At 44.7% G+C, this 21368-nt stretch overlaps 1 long non-coding RNA gene across 1 annotated transcript in view; it reads left to right on the forward strand.

Moving 5' to 3' along the window:
* Window positions 1-21368, forward strand: part of LOC126100917 (uncharacterized) — a 193000-nt gene that overhangs the window by 149857 nt on the left and 21775 nt on the right. Inside the window, exon 3 of the long non-coding RNA XR_007522228.1 lies at window positions 6125-6232. This is a non-coding gene — a long non-coding RNA (uncharacterized LOC126100917). The remainder of the gene's footprint in view (window positions 1-6124; window positions 6233-21368) is intronic.

Genomic DNA, 21368 nt, shown 5'->3' on the forward strand with positions numbered 1-21368 from the left:
GCTGTATGGTGGCGCAACATACAATGTATGGTTTTCATGAGCAATAAAAAGGACGGAAATGATGTTTATGTTGATCTCTATTCCAATTTTCTGCATAGGTTCCGGAACTCTCGGAACCGAGGTGATGCAAAACTTTCTTTGATGTGTGTATAAGTTGTACATCAAGTGAACTAGCAACTCAAACAGTTTTGTTTGTTTACCTGTGCGGAATGGAAAGAACATGGAAAGACCAAGAGTAACTGAATCACGCATTTATAACGGTCTGATACCATGCAGTTTTTGCCTTTGGAGGAACACAAGGTATAATGCGTATGTGTTTCCGCTGTCAGCTGATCTACCCAACAGTAGAAACAGCGTTGTTACAAAAATTACTCCAGACGCACTGTTCAAGGTTTGGGAAGAAGTCGCCTATCGACTCGATGTGGGACGAAGCGTACCAGCAAGTGATGAGTTGGGAAGACTAGTCGTAAATTTGCATTTCCAGTGACGTCCATGTGAGATCTTTAAGGAGACGCTTACAATCATGTCCCTATCGTTTGCAGCTCTTACAAGGTCTAAAGCGTACAGAATATGGTTTACGTGCCAACTTTGAAAAAGAAATGCTGCTGCATGACGAAGAAACTTTTCTAGATCGTATCGTCTTCAGTGAAGAACCGACATTTGAGCTAAATGAATATGTGAACACACATGATTCTCGCATCTATGGCTCAGCAAATCCGCAAGAGATTATACAGCTGCAAGGGACTCCCATAAATTGAATATTTTCTGTGCCCTATCCCTGCGTAAAGTTTATGGACCCTTCTATTTCGGTGAAGCAATTGTAGCTGGTGTATCTTACCTTGATGCGCTAGAACTATGGCTCTTTCCTCAACACGGAAAAACCGAACCACAGATCTTTTTTTGGCAGCAAGATGGTGCGTCGTCTCACTGGTGTAACACAGTATGCGATTGGTTAAATTACATTGTACCCTTCCGCTGGGTTGGCCGCAAGGGGCTTAATGACACAGTTTGTTCTGCATGACATCCACGTTCATACACGACCTGACGTCTTGCGATTTAGCCTATCGGGGTTCGTACGGGATCATGTGTAGGTGTCTCCGTTACCGGCAGATCTACCCGACTTTAGAAACATCATCGTTACAACAATTACTCCAGACATACTGATCAAAGTTTGGGGAGAACTCGCCTATCCACTAGATGCGTGACGAAAGGTAGTCGCACTGAACACTTTTAAGAAAAACTGTTGGAGTTGTTCTTTCATTCGAAGTATTATTTGTAAATGTAAGTTGAAAGTAATAAATGCTACAGCCTCTTAAAACCCTGAATATTCTTCTGAAACAACCTGTATAATCACTGTCTTTTATTTTATGGTCATGTGATTTCACCCATTTGCCGTTTTCAAGTGCGTTCTCATGTAGGCCTACTAGCAAATTTACACCGCAAGCCTTTGTAGGTGTATGACTCATATGTATTTGTACACAGGCACTAAGCGCGACGGTATAATTTTACAAGTTTTGGGGTGCGCATGTGAAAATGGCAAAAGGTCGAAATCGGCTAATCGATGTATAAATGTCTGTATAACAGCTAGGGAGGGAAATGGAATTATATTTCATTAAAACAATCTGTTTCTGAAACTAATATTTCTTATACATTCCGCCAGGGATAAAAGGAAGATTCTGTTAAATATCTTGAAAATCTACATTTTTTTCAGTCTTCAAGTACGTTCTACACAGGAGTATGGTGGGTTTAGCCGTCATAACTGCGTAGTTTCAGATTCCTTAAAGATGGTTGGAGCACACTGACAACCAACTACTATGAGAATTTTCGAAAAAAAAAGGTTTTTATCTTACTTTGTTTTATATGCGTTAATATAAATCCGAATGTCTCATACCTCAAACTGGAGATCGAGTGAGATGACTCGTATATCAAAAGAGGCAGCTCCGAATATTGTCGCTGTCGGAACATTCAGAACAGACCGGACGCCTTGTCATCCTGTGCCAATTCGTATTTTTAAAGGGCGGAGATCGAATCGAAATCTAGTTTAGGTTTCCCTTGGATTTTTGAGATCATTTGAGAGGAGCGTTCATGACACTCTGGGCGTGTGCTCTAATGATTCTGGTGTCGTCAAGACGTTAAATATTCATATTTTTTCAGTCAAAGAGAAACACTGAAAGGAATATTCTTTTAAATATGTATTTTGCTTTTAATATTAATTACTGAAACAAATTTTAATTCGTCTGAAGTGCAGCAGACGTTGCAGTGTGTTAACATCAGGGTACAGGTGCAGTAACTGAACGGTTCTACTGTTACAAACGATAACTGATAAACAAACACTCTATATTTTTTAAAAGACCTGTTATTGGACTAATAGTATCTGACGCTCTCTCATGAAGATGAACTCTAGACTGAAAGTACATTAAGTGCAGTGATAACTCTAGGAATACAAGTCTCAATTGTTTGTTTTACCACAAAACACGTCGTACGGCAGAAAACGCATCAAGAATTTCAGCTCAGAAGAAGTTCCAGTGGCCCCTTTGAACGCACGCGTAGAAATCTTGAGAACTGTTTACGTCAGAACTAAAATGTAGCGTTTAGGTATCAGAACCATGCTCATAAAGACGTATTCCCAAAGTTTCTAGGAAATTATTCAGTAACAACAAAAACGATACTACTTTCCAGCTAGTCTGGAACCGCGCTACGGTCGCAGGTTCGAATCCTGCATCGGGCATGGATGTGTGTGATGTCTTTAGGTTAGTTAGGTTTAAGTAGTTCTAAGTTCTAGGGGACTGATGACCTCAGAAGTTAAGTCCCATAGTGCTCAGAGCCATTTGAACCATTTTGGAAAATTCGCTGGGAACAAATACTGGACGGTTTCTTCTCTACCCTCACCTCTTGAAGCATTGATTTGTTGATTCTTTTGTCCGTGCATAATATTCTTAGCAACCTCGTCCACGACCACGTCTCAAATGGTTCAGTGTTTAGCGCTCCCCTTCAGTTATTGTCCAAGTTTCATCCCTGTGAAGGAGAACTGGAAACACCAGAGATTTTAGTGCTCTCAATTTAATAAGTCTGGACTGGGTTCGGTCTTTCCAAATTGCTGTCTTTTTCGATGCAGCATCCCTACTCACAGCAATTCTACGACGTATTTCCTATGAAGGTCTGTGCACAGGTTGGCTTGGCAGTTAGCAGAAATCATGCCTCCCGAACAAGTCTAACGGTTACTGCGTCCTCGGAGTGATGGTTTGTGGCCTCAGGTCAAAACGATTACGCTTTCGGATTCCAAAACCCGTTGAAATTTTTGTGTAGCACGATGGACGTGAAATATGAAGAATTGTATTTTTTTTTTCTTAAAACTGCCTCTGCTGAAGACACAGAGGTACTTGAGAATCAAGACGACCACAACGACGCAAAAATAGCCGGTGATAAAATTCAGAGATAGAAAATCATTTACGATCTGAGGATGAAAGTAACAGAATATGTATACATCTGAGACCATATAAACGCGTATATAATTAACTGAAACGAGAGGTAACCATTAAAGATGCCGACAGCTTTCGTAAAACTATTTACAAAGTTAGGCGGAAAGCTCTATCGAAATTGTCTACTAGTATTGAGAAGATTCATGTTGTTCTAAACAAATTAAGCGTAAAAAGTACAAATGCGATGGATTTGTTGTTATGCACCCTATAATGATGCAGGCAAGAACGTTGTAGTATTCTGTAAAACTGAAACCTCAGGATACTTAGTGTGACACAATATATGTTGATGAATGAAGTTTCTAAGTGTTACAAAAAGTTTAGTGCCAGTTATTTACGATCCGAGGGATTCTTAATCAACATTATATTCCAGTGGTTTTTCTCATTGAACGATTAGACAACTTCAACTTATTAGCATGTCTTTACAACAGTTGTCGACAGATGTGATAATCTAAGTCAGAATTTATCTCCGTCAACAATGTTTGGCCGCTCGGAATGGCCTCGCGGTTTGAGGCGCCATGTCACGGATTAAGCGGCCCCTCCCGCCGGAGGTTTGAGTCCTCCCTCGGGCATGGGTGTGTGTGTGTTGTTAGCATCAATCAGTTTAAGTAGTGTGTAAGTATATGGACCAATGACCTCAGCAGTTTGGTCCCTTAGGAATTTAAACACATTTGAACATTTTAAGAAAAAAGAAAGACAACAAAATAAATAAAAAAAACGTTTTCAGAGTCTGAATAAACCAAAATGAAAGCCTGAAGAATCCATGGCTGTAAATTTCATCTAATACAGAGCCTTGTGTCGAAAGATACAAACGTTGCGACTTGTACGTGACTACTATTCCGGAAATGAAATCGGGAAGTCTCTGTCTTATATACTTGGTTTGCCAATACTGGATTCTGACGTTTTTGTTGACTGTTGAGGACCTGTTGTCAGCGATGCCTGTGTGTGTGAAAAACCAAAAACGTTCTGCGATTTCTTAATAGATATATAAACAAAAACGCACTATTTCCTCCAGCCATGTGGGCAGAGCTACTTTGCAATAGACAGAGACCACCAACGCTTGCGAAAGTTTCTACAGCAAGCACAATAGTCAGTTCTACTCCTGCAGCCCAGATATACACACACACGATTCTTGAGGTATTGAAACAAATTCAAATTGACGCCAAAACTGCAATCCTCAAAAAACAGAAAGAAGGAAAGATCTTTTCCGGATTAAAAAATTCATGAAGCAACAGGTAGCAATCAGAGATGGAAAAATTACACGAATGCAGTACGTGAAATTAGTCTACTATAAAGCAAAACCTGAGGCAGTTCGTCTCCTGATGGTACACCCTGCGTAAAGCTAAACGAACTAGTAAAAAAGAACTAATTCATATCTAATAGAGTTGCGCTCTACCTGAGCTACGGTTCGGTTGTTTTATTACAGTACATACATGACGTAGTAAATAGTAGGATTACCAGCAGTGGTGGTAGCAGTGTTACGGGAAAAAACACACATGAACATGTGTGAGAGAAATTAGGTTTCTACGATTGCACTTCATTTTTCTTTCTGTGTTTGCTTGTTTCGCACATAATAAGAAACGTACATCGTTCAGTGTTAGTGTCCTGTATGTTTTACATCCTTTCAACATATTAATTGCTTTTTGTAAGTAATAAAAATTAGTTGATTTGCATAAGTTCTGCTCTTTTATGTAACCAAAGCAATTACTTTTGATGGAAGTAGAGCATACATGCACAAATATAAAAAGTCTACTTCATTATTCCCGAATGAGATTTTCACTGTGTCAGAAGTACAGCTGTGAGTAGCGGGCGTGAGTCCTGCTTCGGTAGCTCAGTTGGTAGAGCACTTGCCCGCTAAAGGCAAAGGTCCCGAGTTCGAGTCTCGGTCGAGCAAACAGTTTTAATCTGCCAGGAAGTTTCATATTTAATTATTGTTTTTATTTTGTGCTAAATAGAACGTTCTTTCATCATGATCACAGGCAACAGTTTCCTGCTCTCATTAATAAGTGTGAAAGTTGTTTATAGATAACAGAAACATGTTTTATACAAGCTCTATAAACTACTGAAGCGATGTTTGATATTTTTTAGATTTTACTTTCTACGAAGTTTTTTCTATTTTTTAAATTTTTTCTATTTTTCTATTTTTTTCTATTTTTTAAATTTTTTACTGCGATATCTCTCTGTTTCAATTAAAACTCAAAATTTTCGAATAAAACTTAAATTGAACATTGACAGTCGGAATTTTGCCACAAATCCACAAATAAGTTAATTTATAAGTAAAAGACAAGAGGATAACTATGTACAACAAAAATGTTACACAGGTTACGCGGCACTTTATATATCCTCACTTAATTTCTAGACTGTTCACCTCTTCCGTATTCTATGGGAACCTATTAAGACAATGATAGCATACACAAACAAAGGGATCGATGTGAGGTACTGTCCAATGGGTATGAAACACATCTGGCGTACAGGTAATAAGGTTCCGATCTTAATTGATCAGGGCTACTAGGAAAACTATAGTAGTCTACACTTACCTACGACAGTCTATGGAAACCTATGGTATTTTTACAATACTATAGTGAAGCAATAGCACGATAATCGGAGTCGTTTCTCCTCATTACTTATGAAAGAAAAATGTTTTACAGGCTCGACCAGAACTACGTATGCTACTACCTACTTTCAATGGGAGGACCTGGGTTGCTTCTCTGACTACCGGAGGCTTGGGTCCGTGTCCGTAGAACCACAGAACACAGGTAGACGGAGTGATAGTCTTTTTCATGTTTTGATAGTGCATTGTAATAATAATGTACATAACATAACAATGGTTGTTAAAGATCTTTCTACAAAAAAGCATATAAAATGGAAAAAAGTACTTTTTTAAACACAGGAGAAATTTCAAACCTACAAAATAAACAACTATTTTTGCCTGTACAAAATTAGATGATACTTAAAGAAAATATTGTAGAAAGGAATATCGCTTCTCTATTACAGTAATTTGAAAGGATCAGAAAATAACAGCCAAATCGTTGCAGTATTAAGGGTTTATTAACCCTTTACCATGATTTTTCAGAAGGAAAATGGACCTGTTTTTACGATTTTCAACTTAACGCCATATATTTAGATGTCTGCCAGGTATCCAAAGATGCATGTAAATATATGAACGTTAATTTGAAAATCTTAAAAACGAACTTTTTTCTGAAGAAGACAAATTTATATTTCTCAAAACCATGCAAAAGAATAGCTGGTGGACTTGCCGGTAACACTGTTCCCATCAGACTACCGAAGTTAAGGGCTTTCGGGCTCGCTACCACTTCAATGGGCGACCATCTGTGTCTGTCGAGCCATGTATTGAAGCAGGGTGGACTCAGCCTTCGAGGGGCCAATTGAGGAGCTTGTTGACTGAGAAGTACTGGCTCCCATAACTAAAACTGATAACGGCAGGGTGAGCGGTCTGATGACCACGTGCCTCTCCATATCTGCATCCATTGGCGCCTATGGGTTGCGGATGACACGACGGTCGGTCGGTACCGCTGGGCCTTCCGAGGCCTGTTCGGACGGAAAATATGGTAAAGGGTTTATAAACCTTTAATACCACAACAGATGGCCGTTACGTTCCAATTCTAACAAGTTTCTAAGTGCACCTTGCTGAAACGTAGCCACGTTTACAATAGATACAGTGTTAAAATACTTAAAGGGGAAAATGGAGATCAGTTAGCATGACTCTCTAGGCGGCTGCGTTTTAGAGGGATGGAAGGTGGTCGATGCGCTGTACTGACCAGATGTCATGTGGAAAGGGCCCCAAAAAATTAATATTCCGGACGGTCACAATCAGTGCGGACATTTCCCGTCACCCCGGGGAGAACGCCGACAAAAGCTCTCCCTCGCCGGAGAAGGAAGGCCCCGGCCACTGGAGGGGTTGGCCCCCATATTGCGCGCCGGGTGCTGGGCGCCGCCCCGACTGGCCACCATTAACGTCGGCGCCGGCGGCTCCGGGGGCGGCGTCGGCGGCGGCGTCGGCGGCGGCAGAGGCCCAAACAGCTCTCTTCCTTCCGGCCGCCTTCCTTCCTGCGGCGGTTTTTAGCGCTGGCGCCATCTCCATGACAATGGCCGACGGCCGGCCGGTAATTGCCGCGAGACGCCGGGACAAATTGGCGGCAGGAAGCGATGTGCGAGAGCTGGGCAGGGAGCCGCCACGCGCGCGCGCGCCTGCCGGACCGCCACCGCGCTCTTCCGGAGGGAAAGATTAGCACAAGAAAAAAGACACCCTCCGGCGGCGCGGGTGTTTACGACGCACCGGCGTGCCATTGTGAACGTGCGACGGCGCCTCGTATACGCTGTCCGGACGTGGGTAACGGAGATCTCGCCACTGCACCTCAACGTGTGTCGACGCGACTCAGGTTCTTATCGCGTATGTGGCTTACAGAAAATCGTCACGAACCTCCCCGTTATACGAGGGGTAAATACTGAGTTTTCATTATCTCCGTGAAAAAATAAAACTACGTAATTAATTTTTTGTTTGTTTCTGTGGTATCACGTATCGATACCACCCGACGGGCGTCACAGTTGCCAAGGATTGCAAGTTGATGTGCTGGTCACAAGGGATGGTGAAAACCTGGGACAGAGCTTGTATTTAAAACAGACACACACGGACCGATACCTGCATAAAATGTCAAACTACCACCCGATCCAGAAAAGACGCATGATTAATACGCTTGTAACGCGAGCAGGACGAATATGTGAGCCGCTGCACCTCAGACGCGAAATGCAACACCTGGAAAATGTTCTGAGGAGCAATCGGTACTTCACAAGTTATATTAGAAGTGTAACAGAGCCAAACACCCGGCGAAGTAAGGAATCAGAAAAAGATATGTCGGGTACGGCCTTTCTGCCATACATTCCCAGAATGACGGACAGAATCGGCCGTATATGGCGCAAACACGGCATAAAGATGATTTTCAAACCGACAAGGAAGATCAAAGAGTGTCTTAGATCGTCAAAGGAGAAAACTGACCCACTTGCAATGTCGGGAATATACCGTGTACCATGCACATGCGGAAAAGTTTATGTCGGAATGACTGGACGATCAATCAACACCAGGATCAAAGAACATAAGCGACATTGCAGGTTGGGGCAGGTGGAGAAATCAGTCGTGGCAGAGCACGCACTGAGTGAGACCAACCACGTAATAAAAGTCGCCGACACGGAAGTTCTGCCTATAGAGAATAACTATCACACGCGCTTGTTCAGAGAAGCTGTAGAAATACAAAAACACACGAACAGTTTCAACAAGAAAGAGGAAAGCCTCAAGGTAAGCGGATCCTGGCTTCCCGTACTGCAGCGAACGACCGGCACAGGTAGCAAGAGTAGAACCGCACCGGAAATGACCGAGGAGAAGCCCTCGGACGTTGTTGCGGCAGGTACATATAGTCTGCGGCCGTGAGCTCGGCTCCAGTTGTAACGTCCCCTTAGAAAAATTATACATGACTGTGTTTAAACTGACACACAATATTTTTAGCGCAACGCAATCTGACTTTCAAAAATCCCTACAAAAGAATGGCCCTGACTAACATTAACCTATAAGTTTCACAAATCACTTACCTCACCAAAAATCTTCGTTACTCGAACTACTGCAATACAGTGAGCGCCACTACTGCCAGCTAAGTAAAAGATTCAAACTACTGAAGGCACTAACTACTAATAGGCATAGTTAGCAAATGAAAGATTTTGATAGAGAACAAACAATGTATTTACCTCAATAGTGTTCAAAAGTCATAATGTATATAGCAGTTCATAATATCCAGTCTTACAAATTTCAAAACTCCGCCATTTCTCTCCCCACATCCACCACTGCTGGCGCCTCACCTCCAACTGCGCAACGCTACACGCTATTAACATCCAGCTGCCCAACACTACAATGGCAGACAACAATGCAAACTAGCCACAGACTGCACACAGCACAGCCAGTGATTTTCATCAGAGCGCTACGTGGCGTTACCAATATAAAAAACCTAAACAGCCTACTTACACAGTTCACCAGCGGTAATGGAGGGTGAAGCTTTGACAATGCCAACCACTCATGCTGGCGAAACATCAGTAAAATCACTAGATGAACGTCGGCCGAAGAATCCGATACAGAAGCCAATAGGCAGTTTGTCAACAAGTGGCCACGAAAGCCTTACCAATTTTGGATTGCAAGTTTGTGTCAGACGCCGATAACGATCGTGCGGCGTCCGTCGGACCCTATGGAGGGCACCTGGTCAGCCGCAGCTCCAGCTTCTCCGTACCATGAGCACCTTCTGCCGCCGCACTGTAGCATGTACAATGGCAGCCAGATACTGCACTCGCACTTGGAGCCTCTCTGCTGCGAGGCGGGACGCAGACGCCGCCTAGTAGTGACTCCGACACCATCGTTCGTGCTTTAGTTCAGAGGAACTCATCCTTGTTGAAGCTGAGAACTGGACTTTATTTCTTGCTGCATTATTTTTAATGAGTCTCCATGTGCTTGGAGGAAATAAAAGGTTAAGTAATCTTCTGTTTACTGTGCTGTGTTAAATAGTTCAATAATCACTTCTGCTGCTGTCCAGTTTTGCCACAACAGTTGCTGCACCACTCCGTAGCCAACCACTCCTTACCATTTTGTATGAAGTTGTACACAACAGTTTCCAGAGTCTGTTTCTGATTGAAAGTAGTGTATCTGTACGTCCCTATGTAATATGTCTATATAATTGGAACTGACCGCTAGATGTCACTAGAAGTGGACCCTCCAGTATCAGTGAGGCCAGGAGTATTGTGTTGGCAGCAATGGCGTGAAAGTAATGGAAGACCGAAAGGGAAGAATGACTTCCAACCCTACAGGACACTGCAGCAATGCAACGGTGAAGATTTGTGCTGGAGTGGGATTTGAATTCAGATGCTACGCTACTCTAGAATGATGGACTCAACAGATTACGCCATCAGGACCAGCTTTCGTCACACCCAAATTCCTAACTTCCCACTCGCCGCAACAGTCCCTGCCCATTCACCACACACAGGTTCTGATTCCCATAGGAATTCGGACGTTGGCTTTGCACCCATTCGCGATGAAGCAGCTGGGATATATACATGACTCCGATAGACTAGACACCACTCATATCTATCATTATATTGGCGCCAGAGCTGGTTGATGAAAAAGGTTTCAGTGCAGACACACAGTCAAAGTCCGAGTCCCTACGAGAATTAGAAATCTGCGAGTGGGGGGTTATCAGGGGGGGGGGGTGTCGTTACAATGCGGCAAGGGTAAAGTTAGAAATTTCGATCTGACGGAAAGCGTATATGGATGGTCATGGAGTTTTAGGCAGCAGTTCTAAGAAGTGGAACATCCAGTTTCGAGACCCAATTCATCACAAATTTTTCAACTCCCGCTGTTGCCGCAATACTCTGGGCAGCTGAATGCCATAATTTTCTTCCTAACTCCTTCCCATACCATTTCCTTTCCATTCCTTTCACCCTAATAATTCATGTAAATGTTCCAGGTGCTTCATCGCGAGTGGTGTCTGTTCTGCTGAACATGTCCGACAGAACAGATATCATTCATATCTATAGCAGTGAAACAACAACAGCAGAATGAAACTTCCTGGCAGATTAAAACTGTGTGCCGGACCGAGACTCCAACTCGGGAGCCTTGCCTTTCGCGGGCAACTGCTCTACCAACTGAGCTACCCAAGCACGACTCACGCCCCGTCCTCACAGCTTTAATTCCGCCAGTACCTCGTCTCCTGCCTTCCAAACTTCACAGAAGCTCTCCTGCGAACCTTGCAGAACTAGCACTCCTGGAAGAAAGTATATTGCGGAGACATGGCTCAGCCACAGCCTGGGGGATGTTTCTAGAATGAAATTTCACTCTACAGCGGAGTGTGCGCTGATATGAAACTTCCTGGAAGACTAACACTGTGTGCCGGACCGAGACTCGAACTCGGGACCTTTGCCTTTCGCGGGAAACTGCTCTACCAACTGAGCTACCCAAACACGACTCACGCCCCGTCCTCACAGCTTCAATTCCGCCAGTACCTCGTCTCCTACCTTCCAGACTTCACAGAAGCTCTCCTGCGAACCTTGCAGACCTAGCACTCCTGGAAGAAAGGATACTGTGGAGACATGGCTTAGCCAAAGTCTGGGGGATGTTCCTAGAATGAAGGTTCGCAGGAGAGCTTCTCTGAAGTTTGGGAGGTAGGAGACGAGGTACTGGCGGAATTAAAGCTGTGTAGCTGTGTCTGTGTAGCTCAGTTGGTAGAGCACTTGCCCGCGAAACGCAACGGTCCCGAGTTCGAGTCTCAGTCCGGCACACAGTTTTAATCTGCCAGGAAGTTTCATACCAGCGCACACTCTGCTGTAGAGTGGAAATTTCATTCTAGAAACAGCAGAATGGTTCAAGAGAGTTTACTGGTTTCGAGTGTGGACTTGTCATTGGACGTCACCAAAGTGACAAATCCATCAGAAACATCTGAACTCCTTCAAAGCTACACGAGTCAACTGTTGGTGATGTGTCTGAAGAAGAAACGCAAAGGAACAACCATAGCTAAATAAAGCCCAGACGGAGCTCATGTTGAGACATAAAGAGAACACCGAGTATTGCGGTGTGCGGTGGTAAAATGTCGCATGAAATCAGCGGAAGGAATCATTAGTGAGTTCCAAAATGCTACCAGCAGTTCAGCTGGCGCAGTGACCGTGCGTAGGGAGTTAAAGTGGATGGGGTACAATGGCCGAGCGGCTCGTCATCAGCCACATATTTCGGTAACCGGTGCTAAGCGGCCGTTGAGTTGGAGTAATGAACGACGCCACTGGAGAGTGGATTAGTGGAAACGCATGATTTAGGGTGATGAGTCACGCTATATCCTGTGACAATGCGATGAAGAGTTTAGGTTCCGTGAATGCTAGGAGAACGTTACGTACTACTAAGAGCAGTGCCAACAGTGAAGTACAGAGGAGGAAGTGTTACAATTTGCGGGTGTTTTTTGTGGTTAGGGTGTGATGGCCTCATTGTCTTTAAGAGAAAGTTTAAATGAAAAAGGATACGAAAATATTTTACAGCCTTATGTACACTCCTGGAAATGGAAAAAAGAACACATTGACACCGGTGTGTCAGACCCACCATACTTGCTCCGGACACTGCGAGAGGGCTGTACAAGCAATGATCACACGCACGGCACAGCGGGCACACCAGGAACCGCGGTGTTGGCCGTCGAATGGCGCTAGCTGCGCAGCATTTGTGCACCGCCGCCGTCAGTGTCAGCCAGTTTGCCGTGGCATACGGAGCTCCATCGCAGTCTTTAACACTGGTAGCATGCCGCGACAGCGTGGACGTGAACCGTATGTGCAGTTGACAGACTTTGAGCGAGGGCGTATAGTGGGCATGCGGGAGGCCGGGTGGACGTACCGCCGAATTGCTCAACACGTGGGGCGTGAGGTCTCCACAGTACATCGATGTTGTCGCCAGTGGTCGGCGGAAGGTGCACGTGCCCGTCGACCTGGGACCGGACCGCAGCGACGCACGGATGCACGCCAAGACCGTAGGATCCTACGCAGTGCCGTAGGGGACCGCACCGCCACTTCCCAGCAAATTAGGGACACTGTTGCTCCTGGGGTATCGGCGAGGACCATTCGCAACCGTCTCCATGAAGCTGGGCTACGGTCCCGCACACCGTTAGGCCGTCTTCCGCTCACGCCCCAACATCATGCAGCCCGCCTCCAGTGGTGTCGCGACAGGTGAATGGAGGGACGAATGGAGACGTGTCGTCTTCAGCGATGAGAGTCGCTTCTGCCTTGGTGCCAATGATGGTCGTATGCGTGTTTGGCGCCGTGCAGGTGAGCGCCACAATCAGGACTGCATACGACCGAGGCACACAGGGCCAACACCCGGCATCATGGTGTGGGGAGCGATCTCCTACACTGGCCGTACACCACTGGTGATCGTCGAGGGGACACTGAATAGTGCACGGTACATCCAAACCGTCATAGAACCCATCGTTCTACCATTCCTAGACCGGCAAGGGAACTTGCTGTTCCAACAGGACAATGCACGTCCGCATGTATCCCGTGCCACCCAACGTGCTCTAGAAGGTGTAAGTCAACTACCCTGGCCAGCAAGATCTCCGGATCTGTCCCCCATTGAGCATGTTTGGGACTGGATGAAGCGTCGTCTCACGCGGTCTGCACGTCCAGCACGAACGCTGGTCCAACTGAGGCGCCAGGTGGAAATGGCATGGCAAGCCGTTCCACAGGACTACATCCAGCATCTCTACGATCGTCTCCATGGGAGAATAGCAGCCTGCATTGCTGCGAAAGGTGGATATACACTGTACTATTGCCGACATTGTGCATGCTCTGTTGGCTGTGTCTATGTGCCTGTGGTTCTGTCAGTGTGATCATGTGATGTATCTGACCCCAGGAATGTGTCAATAAAGTTTCCCCTTCCTGGGACAATGAATTCACGGTGTTCTTATTTCAATTTCCAGGAGTGTAGATTAGAGGAGCAGTTCGAAGACGATGCGTGTTTGTATCAGCATGACAATGCACTCTGTCATAAAACAGGATCTGTAAGGTAATGGACCGTGGTCCATAACATACCTGATCTGGATTGTCGGAAGTCCTGACTTGCACCCAGTGATACACATTTGTGATGAGTTAGTACATCGATTTCGCTACAGACACCGATATCCAGCACCTCTACCTTCTCTTGTTTTGGCTCTTGAGGAAGACTGGGCTACTGTTTCTCCACAGACATAGGTGTAGGATACCTTTCATCAGCTAATGCATACGCCTGCATCCTGGTAAAAACTGATATCCAACCCCCCCCCCCCCCCCCCACCATGTTATACGCAGTACTCCGCTAGAGGAGCTAAAACAAGCCGGGATTTTAACAATTTAGCCTCATACTTCGTTCCTGAACTCTTCTACGCCCCCCTCCCTCCCACCGTCATCATTTACCTTTTTAAAAGACAGTGCGAGAAAATTGTGGTCACTGTTTAACAGGAATATATTGCACGTAGACAAAATACGATATACATGGTGTTTCAAAAAGAATATACGTATTTCGAATGCATATATTTACTAAACTTTAAGACAAACGAATACGAAACTTTACATACATATTTACAAACCTCTCAAGTTCAGATTACAGATGTTCAATACGTCCTCCATCAGCGACACGAACAATATCACATCGGTACTGAAATTTCTTCCATACTCGGGCAAGCATGTCCTTCGTCACTGATATTATGGCAGTACGGATCCGGTTCTTCAACTCTTCCAGGTTCTGTGGGAGTGATGGTACATAAATGTTGTCTTTAATGAAACCCCACAGAAAGAATCAGAGACTGACAAAACCGGTGACCGTGGAGTCCCGCTGAGACATGCCAAGTCTCCAGATCCTTGACGACCAATCCAACAGTTCGGTAGAGTTTCATTCAGATGTTCACGCAGTTGGCGACTCCAGTGAGGGAATGACGCGTCTTGTTGAAAAATGAAGTTGTCTTCGTGCAGCCTCGGAAACAAGTAGTTTTGTAACATAGCGAGATACTGCTGACCATTAACCGTGTTTCCATCAAAGAAGAATGGATTGTAAACAGATGATCGGGATATCGCACAAAAACACAATGACTTTGGGCGAATCTCGTACATGTTCAGTGGCTGCATGTGGGTCCTGTAGGCCCAAAATTCGAACATTGTGTTTGTTTACCTGACCACTAACATGGAAAGTCGCTTCATCACTTAGCACGATACGTTGTGCGAAAGTGTTACCATTGTCAACAGCATCAAGAATCTCGTTACAAAATGTCATACGTTTGCGTTTGTCGTCAAGACTCAGAGCTTGTAACAGCTGTAACGTGTACGGCTTCATAACCAACCGACGTCTCAAAACACGCCAAATTGTTATTGCAGGCAGTTGTAGCTCCCGACTGGCACGACGAGTTGACGTTGAAGCACTACGTTGGAAAGAAGTTTGAATTTGTGCAACATTTTCTTCAGGAACACGAGGGCTGCCAGGACTCTCTCCTTTACATGCACATCCTGTATCTAGAAACCATCTGCGAATGTTCCACCCATTCGGAGTTTCAATTTGGTACCTCAACCTGAAACGTCTTTGCACTGTAATAACGGAATTGCACTTCGCAAACTCGAGAACACTAAATGATCACTGCTGCGGAGTAGCCATTTTAAGAAGACAACTGACATCTAGAAGCTATTAATATAAACTAGACTATGTATTCGTTTCTCCAATAACCGGGCAGAGGCGCAGCGGTCGATAGTTTGGACAAAATAATACTTTGTAATACATATGTTCATTTTGAAACACCCTGTATATTAAGCAGGCTTTCGAAAACAACACAGTTTTAGTCTTCCAGGAAATTTCATATCAGCGCACACTCCGCTGTAGAGTGAAATTTCATTCTAGAAACATCTCCCAGGCTGTGGCTGAGCCATGTCTCCGCAATATACTTTCTTCCAGGAGTGCTAGTTCTGCAAGGTTCGCAGGAGAGCTTCTGTGAAGTTTGGAAGGTAGGAGACGGGGTACTGGCGGAATTAAAGGTGTGAGGACGGGGCGTGAGTCGTGCTTGGGTAGCTAACATGGTAGAGCAGTTGCCCACGAAAGGCAAAGGTCCCGAGTTCGAGTCTCGGTCCGGCACACAGTTTTAGTCTACCAGGAAGTTTCATATCAGCGCACACTCCACTATAGAGTGAAATTTCATTCTAGAAACATCCCCCAGGCTGTGGCTCAGCCATGTCTCCGCAATATCCTTTCTTCTAGGAGTGCTAGTTCTGCAAGGTTTGCAGGAGAGCGTCTGTGAAGTTTGGAAGGCAGGAGATGAGGTACTGGCGGAATTAAAGCTGTGAGGACGGGGCGTGAGTCGTGCTTGGGTAGAAATCCATCCAGTGCGCACTCTGTGTGCATACCCGAGGGAGTCATTCCGGATGTGGAAATGCTGCTTCCGGATGCCATGAAGAGTACAGGGTGCAGCCAACTGCAGTGGTGGTTCATGTTGGTACCAATGACGTATGTCGCTTTGGATCGGAGGAGATTCTCTCTGGTTTTGGGGGTTGGGTTGTTTGGGGAAGGAGACCAGACAGCGAGGTCATCGGTCTCATTGAATTAGGGAAGGACGGGGAAGGAAGTCGGTCGTGCCCTTTCAAAGGAACCATCCCGGCGTTTGCCTGGAGCGATTTAGGGAAATCACGGAAAACCTAAATCAGGATGGCCGGACCCGGGAATGAACCGTCGTCCTCCCGAATGTGAGTCGAGTGTCTAACCACGGCGCCACCTCGCTCGGTCTCTTTGGTTTTGGATGGCTAGCGGAAATGGTAAAGACTGCCAGTCTTGCAGGCGAGATTAAGGCGGAGCTCACCATCTGCAGCATCGTCGATAGAACCGTGTGTGGTCTTTTGGTGCAGAGACGAGTGGAGGGTCTGAATCAGAGGATGAGGCGGTTCTGTGACCGTGTAGGCTGCAGATTCCTTGACTTGCCCCATCGGGTGGTGGATTTCCGGGTTCCGCTTAATAGGTTCAGAGTCCACTACACACAGGAAGCTGCTATACGGGTAGCGGGGGCTGTGTGGGACTGGGCGGTTTTTTATGTTAGAGGGTTTCAAGGAACCACAAAAAGGCCGTCCGTCTAAGAGGGGGGAGGGAAAACACAGTAAGTTAGTTGTTGAAACGATAGGTATTGTAGCTGTAAATTGTCGCAGCTGTGTTGGGAAAGAACCAGAGCTCCAAGCTCTAATAGAGAAAGCACTGAAGCTCAAATAGTTATAGGTACAGAAAGGTGGCTATAGCCGGAAATAAGCTGCGGAGAAATTTTGCTAACGATCTAACAGTGTTCAGAAAGGATAGATTAAATGCAGTTGATGGTGGAGTACTTATTGCTATCAGAAATAGTTTGCCTTGTAGTGAAATTGAAATAGACAGTTCCTGCGAATTAGCTTGGGTAGAGGCTGTACTTGACAATCGGACTAAACTAGTAATTGGGTCGGTTTACCGACCCTCCGACTGAGGAGATACAGTTGTTGAAGAGTTCAAACAGGTACCCCACTAATACAATTATAGTCGGTGTTGACTTTAATCTACCCTCGGTATACTGGAAAAATTATACGTTTAAAGCCGGAGGCAGGCATAAAACGTCATCCGAAATTATATTGAATTCTTTCTCAGAAAATTATTTTGAACAATTAGTTCATGAGCCCACTCGAAGCGTAAATGATTGCGAAAGCATGCTTGACCTTTTAGCAACAATTAATCCGGGACAAATAGTGAGTATCGTGACGAGTACAGGGATTAGCGACCACAAGGCAGTAGCTTCTAAGCTGAATACCGTAACTCCTACAACCATCAAAAAGAAACGCAAAGTATATCCATTTTAAAAAAAAGCTGATAAAAATGCTCTTAACGCCTTTTCAAGAGACAATCTCCACTCCTTCTGATCTGATCATGTAAGCGTAAGAAAGTTGTGGAATGATTTCGAAGAGGTACTATCGACAGCAATTGAGAGATATATACCACATAAACTGCTTGGGTAGGCGCCTGATGTTCACCTAGTGGGATGTGTAAAACCGCGTAAAAACCATATCCAGGCTGGTCGGCGTACCATCCCTCTTCGTTTATTCGCCGGTCGCAGGCGATCCAAAGCCGGTATACCTCTGTCTCGGAAGCGGCACTTAAACATGCACGGCTATCTGTGTGGATAGAGAAAGATTTCACGGGTCTAATCGATTTTACTAACTTTTCTTTTTCTACTTTGATGTCTCCTTTTGTTTCAGGAACAAGGGATTCCTCACCGTCGGATACCCCTGGGCAATACCTCAGTACCAGTAACTAAAATTGAGAAGTTGCAAACCAGCGCTTCATATTCGGCTCTGGTTCGAGTCACATGAAGTCCTTTTGTATTGACCGTCGAATCTATGAAAGCATTGTTAGGAGGCAGCTAAATATTTGTGAGAAGCAAGAATACGAATGTCATTACAGCTCGTTTTACTCGCCGTACTCTTAGGTTTCTCCTTAAGCATATCCTCGAAAATGCAACATATTACTACTCGTTTCCATTTGCAGAGATTTGTGCTGTACCCTCAAATTCACTAGAGATATTCGGAAAAACGATAAAATACTTATGACAATCAATAGTACAAACGTCTTTGCTGGTCGTTCCACTTGCGAGAGCTTCATCATTCGGTTTTTAATCGGATCCAGCTCACAAAATCGAAGAAATTCGTTCTTGAGGGAGCAAACTCTTGTATGTAAATAACATCAGATTTTATAGAAGATAATTCCATTACATAAATGAGACAGAACCAGAATCCGTAACGAACGTTAAGGTGGGAAATAAAATATTAACATGTTGAGGACGCTAACCAACTTCCTTCAACTTCATAACTACACAACTTTAACTAAAAGACCATACCAATCACATAAAATTCTGAGCATTAGTATCGTTTATCTTAGACACTTCCAAAGGCTTTTACTGTTGATATGTCGTTAACTGGCATTTAATTGTAACAAATCGTATCAACGGTGATGTTTTTCATAAATCTTCAATGTACCATTGCCTTGAACACACAATTTACACCACAGAAACAACGAAATACGAGTAAAGTGAAATCGGTTGAATTAAAATTTGTACTAAGGCCGGGCTTCGAACCCAGGTCTGCCGGCTGCGGTGGCCGTGCGGTTCTAGGCGCTGCCGTCCGGAACCGCGGGACTGCTACGGTCGCAGGTTCGAATCCTGCCTCGGGCATGGATGTGTGTGATGTCCTTAGGTTAGTTAGGTTTAAGTCGTTCTAAGTTCTAGGGGACTGATGGCCTAAGATGTTAAGTCCCATAGTGCTCAGAGCCATTTGAACCATCTTCCAGCCCAGGTCTGCTGTTCACTGGGGTGACACACTAATCACTATTCCACCCTGGTACAGCGGCTGTGCACCATTATACAGACCACTCTAGTACCCCTCCCTCATCAGTTCAAATTCCCATTCACGCCTCAGTCCACTTTGTATTCCCCTTAGACTTGAACGGCATTGCAGAGGTTCTCCAACTGTACTGGAGTAGCAATTCAGCAGCGAATGAAACGGGGAATCCGGTCTGAAACCCAGGCATATGTGGTCTAATCAAATGAAACTACATGGTTTCAGCAACCCTTTCAACTTTCCAACATCTATGATATATGTATACAGGGTATACATTAAGTCCGGGAACACTTTCAATTATTTATTGCACAAGGACAAAACATTGTACAGCTATCATACATATTTCATTTTGAAGAGAAACCCTGAAGGTTTTTTTTCTCGTTTATACCGCCACAGCGTAGTTTGATAATCTTCCGATAGTGTTGGCGTTCGACAAAAATAAGTGTGCAACAGCTGTTCAACGACTGTTTAGAACCAATTACGGTAAGAAACCACCGACAAGGAAGGACATTTACCATTGGCACAACAAAAATGTTACGATGGATTGCTTTGTCCTGCAAAGAGAAGCGGACGTCCCAATGTGAGTGAAGTGAATGTGGTGCGCGTACGAGAGACATTCATAAGGAGTCCAAAGAAATCGATGAGTCTTGCATCCCGTGAACTCGAAATACCTCCAATGACAGTGTGGAAAAGTCGTGCGACAGAAGCTGTCTATGAAACCATTCAAATTGGGGCCAGTGCAGAAGCTCAAGGACGACGATAAAGACAAGCGTTTTGAGTTTTGTTCGCAGCTGCACCAACTGAATGAGGATGGGGATGGCATTGTTGATAGCTTAATTTTTAGTGACGAAGCCACTTTTCACACTAGTGGGAAAGTGAGCAAGCACAATTGTCGAGTCTGGGGTACAAAGCATCCACATGAGTGCATTGAATTTCAGCCTGATTTACCAAAGGTAAATGTTTTTTGTGCCTTGTCACTTCGAAAACTGTATGGACCATTCTTCTTCGCAGAGAGCACTGTCACTGGATATTCCTATTTGGACATGTTGCAACAAGGGCTGACGCCTCAAATGCAATCGGGCCCTCCGTTCGTCTTTCAGGAGGATGGGGCTCCACCCCATTTCCATCGTGAAGTTCTTGGGTAACGGAACACGGAGCTGCCGCATCGATGGACCGAGACTCGAACAGGTCCCGAGTTCGAGTCTCGGTCTGTCACACAGTTTTAATCTGCCAGTAATTTTTACATCATAGATGTTTGAGAGCTGAAAAGGTCTCTGAAACCATATAGTTAAAATATTATTTGCGCGGCTGTATGCCCGAAATTTAATGGAGCATTAGTTCCATTTGGTTAGACCACCTACACCTAGATTTCAGACAGGATCCCCCGTTTTATTCGCAGACTGAAGCAATTAATGAAATTTTGTACCAAGGGCTGGATTTGAATCAGGGTCTCATGCTCAAAAGACAGATGCACTAACCACTACTGCACCCTGGTACAGTGACTTTGCACAACTGCATGGACTACCACTAGCGCATTTGCCTAGACAGCAGGAGACCTCGGTTCGAATTCCAGGCTTGGCACACATTTTCATTTATGCCTGGGGTTCAGGCAGGATTCTTTGTTTCTCTCAAGGTTAACGTGCTGTTCCAATAAGTTGTAAAGTTTTTGCAAGGCTTTTAGTGTTTAGGAGGAATACTAAGTGGACTGAGGCATGAATGGAAATTGGGTTGTGGAGGGATTGGTGTTATGGTAGGCAGAGCCACCTTGCCAGGGTGGCGTAGTGGTTAGCGCATATGACTAATGAGCAGAAAACCCGGGTTTGAATCCGCCCATTGGTACAAATTTTCATTCGTTGCTTCAGTCTGCATGTATACAGGATGTTACAGAAAGGTACGGCCAAACTTTCAGGAAACATTCCTCACACACAAATAAAGAAAAGATGTTACGTGGACATGTGTCCGGAA

This window comes from Schistocerca cancellata, chromosome 9 (assembly GCF_023864275.1).
Source record: "Schistocerca cancellata isolate TAMUIC-IGC-003103 chromosome 9, iqSchCanc2.1, whole genome shotgun sequence".
In the NCBI taxonomy this organism is placed as follows: domain Eukaryota; kingdom Metazoa; phylum Arthropoda; class Insecta; order Orthoptera; family Acrididae; genus Schistocerca; species Schistocerca cancellata.